This window comes from Physcomitrium patens, chromosome 2 (genome assembly GCF_059467195.1).
Source record: "Physcomitrium patens ecotype Gransden chromosome 2, ASM5946719v1, whole genome shotgun sequence".
Classification (NCBI taxonomy): Eukaryota; Viridiplantae; Streptophyta; class Bryopsida; order Funariales; family Funariaceae; genus Physcomitrium; species Physcomitrium patens.
Window position 1 is genome coordinate 4,559,808 of NC_143411.1, and position 7,495 is coordinate 4,567,302.

A 7,495-nucleotide genomic window follows, 5' to 3' on the forward strand; every position below is an offset into this window, starting at 1 on the left:
CCAAAGTATGTAATCTAAATCAAATACAAATGCAAAACCAATACATTCTTAAAAAAAAAAAAAAAAAAAAAAAAAAAATCTAAACACTAATAAATGAAATTATCTTTTATATCACAAAGGAAGAATTTAAGACTACAAGTATGAGTAGAAGAAAAACTCTATAGCTTTATTAAATGGCTAATTAACATAACTAAACAAAATCCTTATAAAAAGCTTTTATTAATCTTAAAATCTACTTATAAGACTTGATATGATAAGAATATCAAATCAAAGAATTTTTTTGTCTAAATTTTTAATTATTAATTGATATTAATAAAATCAAATTACAAAAAAATCAAAATGGATAAAAAAAAACTTAAACCAAACTATGTCATATACATTTAATAAAATTTGGCATCTAATTTAATATTATGTAATAACTATTGTATAAATAAATATCATTGTAGATAATATATTGAATATTATAAATCAAATATAAAATATGTAATCTAAACCAAATACAAATAGACAATCAATTCACTTTTAAGTATCCTCTCTAAGTTGATTTAAAGCCCCTTCAATCAGCTAGAACTACAAAATATCTATAATCAAAGATGAACACCACAATGATGTTATTATAGAATTATATTCATCTAATGTAATGTTGTTGCAGCCAGACTAACAAAATATGCTACAAATGTAGAAGAATAAATCTTCAATTCTTATTAACATATAAAACAAGGTTAGATATCATGGATATATGTAGTTATTTCAGTAAATACTTATATGATTAAATAGAAGTAAATAAAAGTAGATAAAAATAGGTTAATTTTATAATACCTTCTAAAAAAGTTCCTTAAAAGCTTCATAGATGTTGCTTTGATTTTATATGTATTTGTAGTTGATTGATAGATTAGAAACTTAGTCAATAAGTTAACCATGTGTTGGTAGCTTGCAAAATAAGCTAACTATGTGGCATATATATAAAAAACTTGCTTTGCAAGTTAAGATATGTGTCTTACAAAGTTAATACGTTTTAGAGGTCATATAGGATATCATGACATAGCTTTTAGTTAAGAGTATATATGGAGGCAAGAGTGAAGCCTTCTTTACTCTTGTCAATGTCTTTCTAGTCTTTAGTCTTGTTTGAAGACTTTCTAGTTTTATTTTTTTGGCAATAGCTACACTAATTCAAAATTATATCATCTTTGAGTGACTTTCTAGTTTCTTTCAATGACACAAGAATATATTGAAGATTTTCTTTCTTCAAGATTCATATCTTGACAATTTAATAAAAGTGCTAACTTATTGTTTTTTTCTTGTTTTAGAAATGAGTGGTTCACTTCATTTTTATTATTTTATTTTGAAGGTTACAAACTATCCACCTTTAAACAAAAAAATCTTCTTTATTAACATTGATCTTTTCCTTAAAGAATGTGGATTATCCTTTTTTGAAAAAAATATCATTAGAGGTTACGGATTATTCTCTTTTAATTTAACTTTTTGAATTTATTTGAATTCTCTATAGAAATATATATATATATATATATATAGATATTTATTCTACTTTCAACAAAAGTAAAAATAGATTTGTAATTATTGCAGATCTTCATAAGCTTGTCAATCCTCTAAGAATATAAATCTCACGTATTTCTAATATGAATCACGGATGTACTATGCTTAGACCTATAGAAGAAGTTCACAATTTGCATAAGAAGTTGTGCAATTGAAGTAAGCAAGTAGATTGACCTCACAACCAAATCCAAGAAGTTTTGCTTCTATAAGTATGACAAGGATAAGGATTACTATGCCTAAGAAGTTTGATGGAACAAGATCAAAATTTCAAGGATTTTTGGAACAAGTCAAGCTCTATCTTATGTTACATCCTCTCCAATATCTCAATGGATTTACTCAATTTGGATGCATAGGCGCACTTCTATCGGAAAGTGTTCTTTTTTAATTTGTACCTTTAATAGAAAAGGATTTGTGACTCTTTTATGATTTGAATTCATTCTTAAAAGAGTCAATTAGTTGCATATTATTCCAAATTCTTAAAAATCAATATGCATATTTCAAATTCTTAAAAAATCTCAATTAATTAAAAGATTCATAATGATATCAATTAATTATTGGTTTACATATGTATGTCCATGACATTACCCTCCCTTCTAGGGACAAGGTTTACAAAGAATGATCATCATATACTGAGGAAATTTAAGTTACGACAAATTCTATTTGTCACATACATTGATCTTTGTTCTCTTCAAAGATGGTTGATAGGGCCTTTCAAGCATCGATAGTATCCCATACCAAGGTAGAAAGACCACTCAATTATTTGATCATTATTGAAGCCTTCATAACTTCTTTCAAATAAAACATTTAGAACATCGTCAAGAGTTGTTCTTACTTCTAATAAAATCACCAAACTTTGGGAGTCTCTTCTAAGGTCGTGATATCAAATGCATTATATCTTGTCATCTATTCAAAGAAGAATATATTAAACTTGAAGATCTTTACCTCAATTGCGTCATCTTTAAAGTTGTGACAATTGTAATGTTTTATCTAGCAGGTCAACAAACAAAGGCCCTTGAATTGAATCCACTAATTATTGGTTCTCTATCTCCTTAGTATCATAAATACAAAGCAACTACAACAAGGATAAAAAGTAGAATATTAACTTTTTTAGATCTTTTTTTTTTTAAAAGAAATATCTTCATCTTGGTTTTAATAGATGTTATTGATAAAAAGCCTCCACCTTCTTTATTGCATTTGTAAGATTCTTTGTTGGCTTCTATAAGCATTTACAAATATCATATTTATACTCATGGACAAGATATTTCAATTTATTTTGGTGCCACTTTGAGTCTAGAACTTCTTCTACTTCAAAATCTTTATTATTGTCCACTTCTATAGGAGGAGATGGGACTTATCTTCTTCTTGGTATGTTCACAATTTTGTATGATTTAAAAAGAGATACGTGGAATGTAGGATGGATCTTCATTGACTTTGGTAGATGTAATCGATAAGCAACTAGATTTATTTATCTACAAATAGGAAAAGATCCAAATCTGCAATAGTCCAACTTATTACAAGGACAAATAGACTTGATATTATAATAAAGTAACAATTTCTTATCACCTCTAATAAACTACAGTAGTTGTTCCTTTTGATAGGCATCTACATTGATCTTTTGTTATTCTTGAGCTTCCTTTAATTACTCCTTCATTGTTGCATGTAACTCAGATGAACGATTTGCTAAATCTTGTGTCGTAGAATTATCAACTTTTAAAAAGTCAAAAATATTAAGTCATGAATGATAACCATAATTAGCATAGAAAGGTATTTTTTGTGTAAAAGAATGCATCATATTACTATAAGCAAACTCTGCCAATGGCAAGAAAGTTGTCCAATCATCTTATTGATAATTGATGGTACATCTTAAGTATTGCTCCAAAACTTGGTTTACACACTCTATTTGTCCATTAGTTTGAATATATATTCAAAAAAATTAAAATAATTATTTTTAAAAGAAAAAAAAACTAAAAATTATTAAAATTAGAATAAAACAAAAAAAAATAAAATAAAACAAAATAATTGATAAAAATATAAAAGGCCTTATTCTTACTTCTAAAAATATTATCTAATTACAAGCTATGTAGTGGCATTCTATAGAACCTCTAATATATGTCTTACTCATACAATACATATTTAACTTGCAAGATAAGTTTCTTATATGTATACCACATGTTAAACTTGCATAAGAAGTTATCAACATATACGATACATGGCAAACTTATTGGCCAAATTTTTAATCTATTAATCAAATATAGATACATGTAAAAACAAAGTTGTATCTATAAAACTTTTAAAAAGCTTTTTCATAAGATATTATTAGATTTTTCTATTTTTATCCAATTCTTCTTAGTTATAATATCCTCCTAATTATTTTAACAAATATGGATGTTTATAACATTTCTCTTCTTTCTAAAAACCAATTCCACAAAGAATAGTATTATGTTATGTGTATTCTTGCTTAAGAATATATTGGGTACTTAGCTATAAAAGATAAGTAGAATTATATCAAAAATCCTATCAATTCTAATAGAGTTGTAAATAAAATTTAAGTAATCTTTAATAATCCTAATCAAATCTTAATCAATTCAAAATAAATTTAAAAGAAATTGTAAAAGAAACAAAAAAACAATCATAAATTAATTACAAAAAAATAACATAAAAATCCTAAAGGAACATAATAATAAAATCTTTAAAAAAATTAATCTTTAAAAGTACTAGAAATACAAGCCTTTAAAGAAATAATAAAGAATCTTAAAAAATATTAGACTAAATTTTTTAAATAAATTCTAAATAAATCTTAATTCAATTTTAATTATTCCTAATTGAAATCTTAATGAATCTTATTCAAATTCTAGGTAAAATCTTAATAAAATCTTAAATCCTAAATTTTAATTCTAAACCAAATCCTAATCAAATCTTAAGAAAATCTTAAATAATTTTTAATTAATAACTATAGTTGTTTGAAACCTCAATAAATATTAATTGAACCATTAATCTGAATTAAAATTTCATATAAAATTCAATTAACGAGCAATTATCAAGTATATAAAATTTGAAAAAAATTGGACTTACCAATTGCAAGAAAAGCTTCCAAAATCTCTTGATTATTAGCTGCCTTCCTTCTCTAACTTAAATATTGATTTTTTAATAAAAAAAAATCTTTTTAGAACAATTGAATTATTCTAAAAATTTATTTGTGTAAATTTATTTAAGTCTAAATTTTTCTTAAAAAGTTTTGCTCCAATCAAATTAGCAAATATTGCCAAATTGCAAAATCTCTCACTGACTCTTAAATTTAATTATTTAAGTCTATAATCCACAAAAATTTCTCAAACACATTTACAACAAGCGCAATAAAAAATTAAAAAAATTTCACTTAAAAATATACTATAAGATTCAGAAAATCTTCAAATTTATAAACTTGTTTTTATTTCTCAAAATCTAAATCCATCGAGTATATTATTAACTTTAAAAATCCCTCAAAATCTTAATTTTAATCCAAATGACATGAAATTAACTCTTAAAAATATTTTCATGGGTTTGATCTTTAAACTTGCTCTTTGATTGACAAAAGGACCGTAGAATTAATGTAGGTATATGGTCTTGGACCTTGAGGTCTGATTTCAATTTAGGTTCATAACTAGTCTTTTTTGGATACCAATTTTTGGTAATTCGAGGTAATTTTTTCTTAAATCCGTTTTTAATTTTTTTAAAAGATACGTATATTATTTATTTATCTTATTTATTTTGATTTAAAATATTTATGCCTCTATAAAATAAAATAAAAATCCCTTCTTTAAAATAAAATATTAAGACTAAAATTTTTATTACCTTTCTATTATTTAGATTTATTTTCCTATCACATCTTTCTATTAGGCTCTTCTATAATAACATTTTTTATTTTTGTTGTTTTCCATATAATTTTGTTACTACATAATAGCAGTAATCATATTTGATCATTGTTAAGACCACCTTTATATTTGCTTATAGTTGTGTCCTTTATAACTTTTTTCAAATATAGCATTTGAAAAACCATTACGAATTATTTTTACTTCCAATAATATCACCAAACATTCGAAATGTCTTTTAAGATTGTGGTATCAAAGGCGTTGTATTTTACCATATATTTTTTAAAAAAAATCTTGTTATTAAGGGTCTTTATTCTATTCTATCATCTTAAAGGCTATGAAAATTATAATTTCTTATTCAATAAGTTAGAAAATTCTAATTTTTAAATTAAGTCTATTTTTTATTAATTCTTCATTTTTTTAGTATTAAAAAAATATATATATAAAATAAAATAAATAAAAATAAATAAAAAATAAATGCAATTTAAAATAAAAGATGGAATCTAATTGAATATATTTTTTTATGGCAAGTAATTTTTTATTTTTTATTTTAATTTTGATAGATATTATTGATAAAAAAAACTTTGAATTTCTTTACTAAATTTATAATATATTTAGTTGGATTTTGTGTATATTTACTAATATCGTATATGTACCAATGAAGAAGATATTTCAAACTAATTTGGTGCTACCTTAAATCTAAGAATTTTTCCATCCTCGACTCTTAATTATTATTCACTTCTATAAAAAGAAGTAGTATTTATCTTTGTTTTAAAATATGCATTGTCTTATACAGATAAAGGAGAAACATGTAGAACACAAGATGGATCTTCATAGACTCTTATAGATATAATCAATATGCAACTAAATAAAATCATTGACAAATAAAAAACAATTAAAGTCTATAGTAATCCAACTTATTACAAAAGTGGATAGTCTTGATATTACAATGAAGTAATTATATTTTATTATCAATATAGAATCAAGGTTGTTTCTTATAATAGGTATTTATATTGGTTTTTTTTATTCATGAACCTTCTTTATTTTTGCTTTTATTGTTATATATAGCTTTGATAAAAGAATTTGCTAAATCTTCTACTATATGATTATCAATTTTTGAAAAGTCAAAAGTATCAAAATATAGATGATAATCATAATTAGCATAAAAATATGTTTATTGAGTAAAAAAATATATCATGTTGTTATTTTTAAATCTATTAATGGTAATAAAATTATCCAATTATCTTGATGGTAGTTGATGGTACACCACAAATATTGCTTTAAAACTTGATTCATTTGTTTTATTCATCTATCAGTTTGAGATTAGAAAGCCAAAGATAATTTTATATCTACCTTTAATATTTTAAAAAATATTCTTTGAAACCTTAATACAAACTAGATTCTTCTATTAGATATAATATCCTTTGATAATTTATAATAATAATAGATATTATCAAAAAAAAACAGATATTATCAAAAAAAATAGATATTTTTTTAGTTGTAATAGATTTTGTATATTGTAAAATTTATATCATTTTAGTAAAACAATATATTATCACAAATATAATTATATGAACTTGATATTAATAGATCCATGATAAAATCTATAAAAATAAAAGACTAGAATTGTTATAGTATATATAATATTTATAAAAGTTTATAAGATTGATAATAATAAATTTTTAATCTTGAAAAAATATCACATAATTTTATAAAGCTTATGATAGCCTTATACATTTGAAACTATTAAAAATAACTTGAGATTAATTCAAAAGTCTTGTTATATCCAAAATATCATGCAGCAAAAAAGTCATGACAAGTTTGAAGAGCTTATAATCATACTTCACATTTTAGAATATATAAGCATTCTTCAAAATAGAATAGATTATTTTTAAATTCAGTATTATGAAATTTAAAAATATTATTATTAATATCACAAAAAAATATATAAAAGGACATAATTGATTAAATTTAATTTATTAAAGTTAAATCAATAGTTAATGTTGATTTCTTTATTTAAAGATAAAATTGCTTTGACTTCAAGAAAATTATTTTTTATTGATGAAAAGTTGTATTTCTTTATTTTGGTGTAA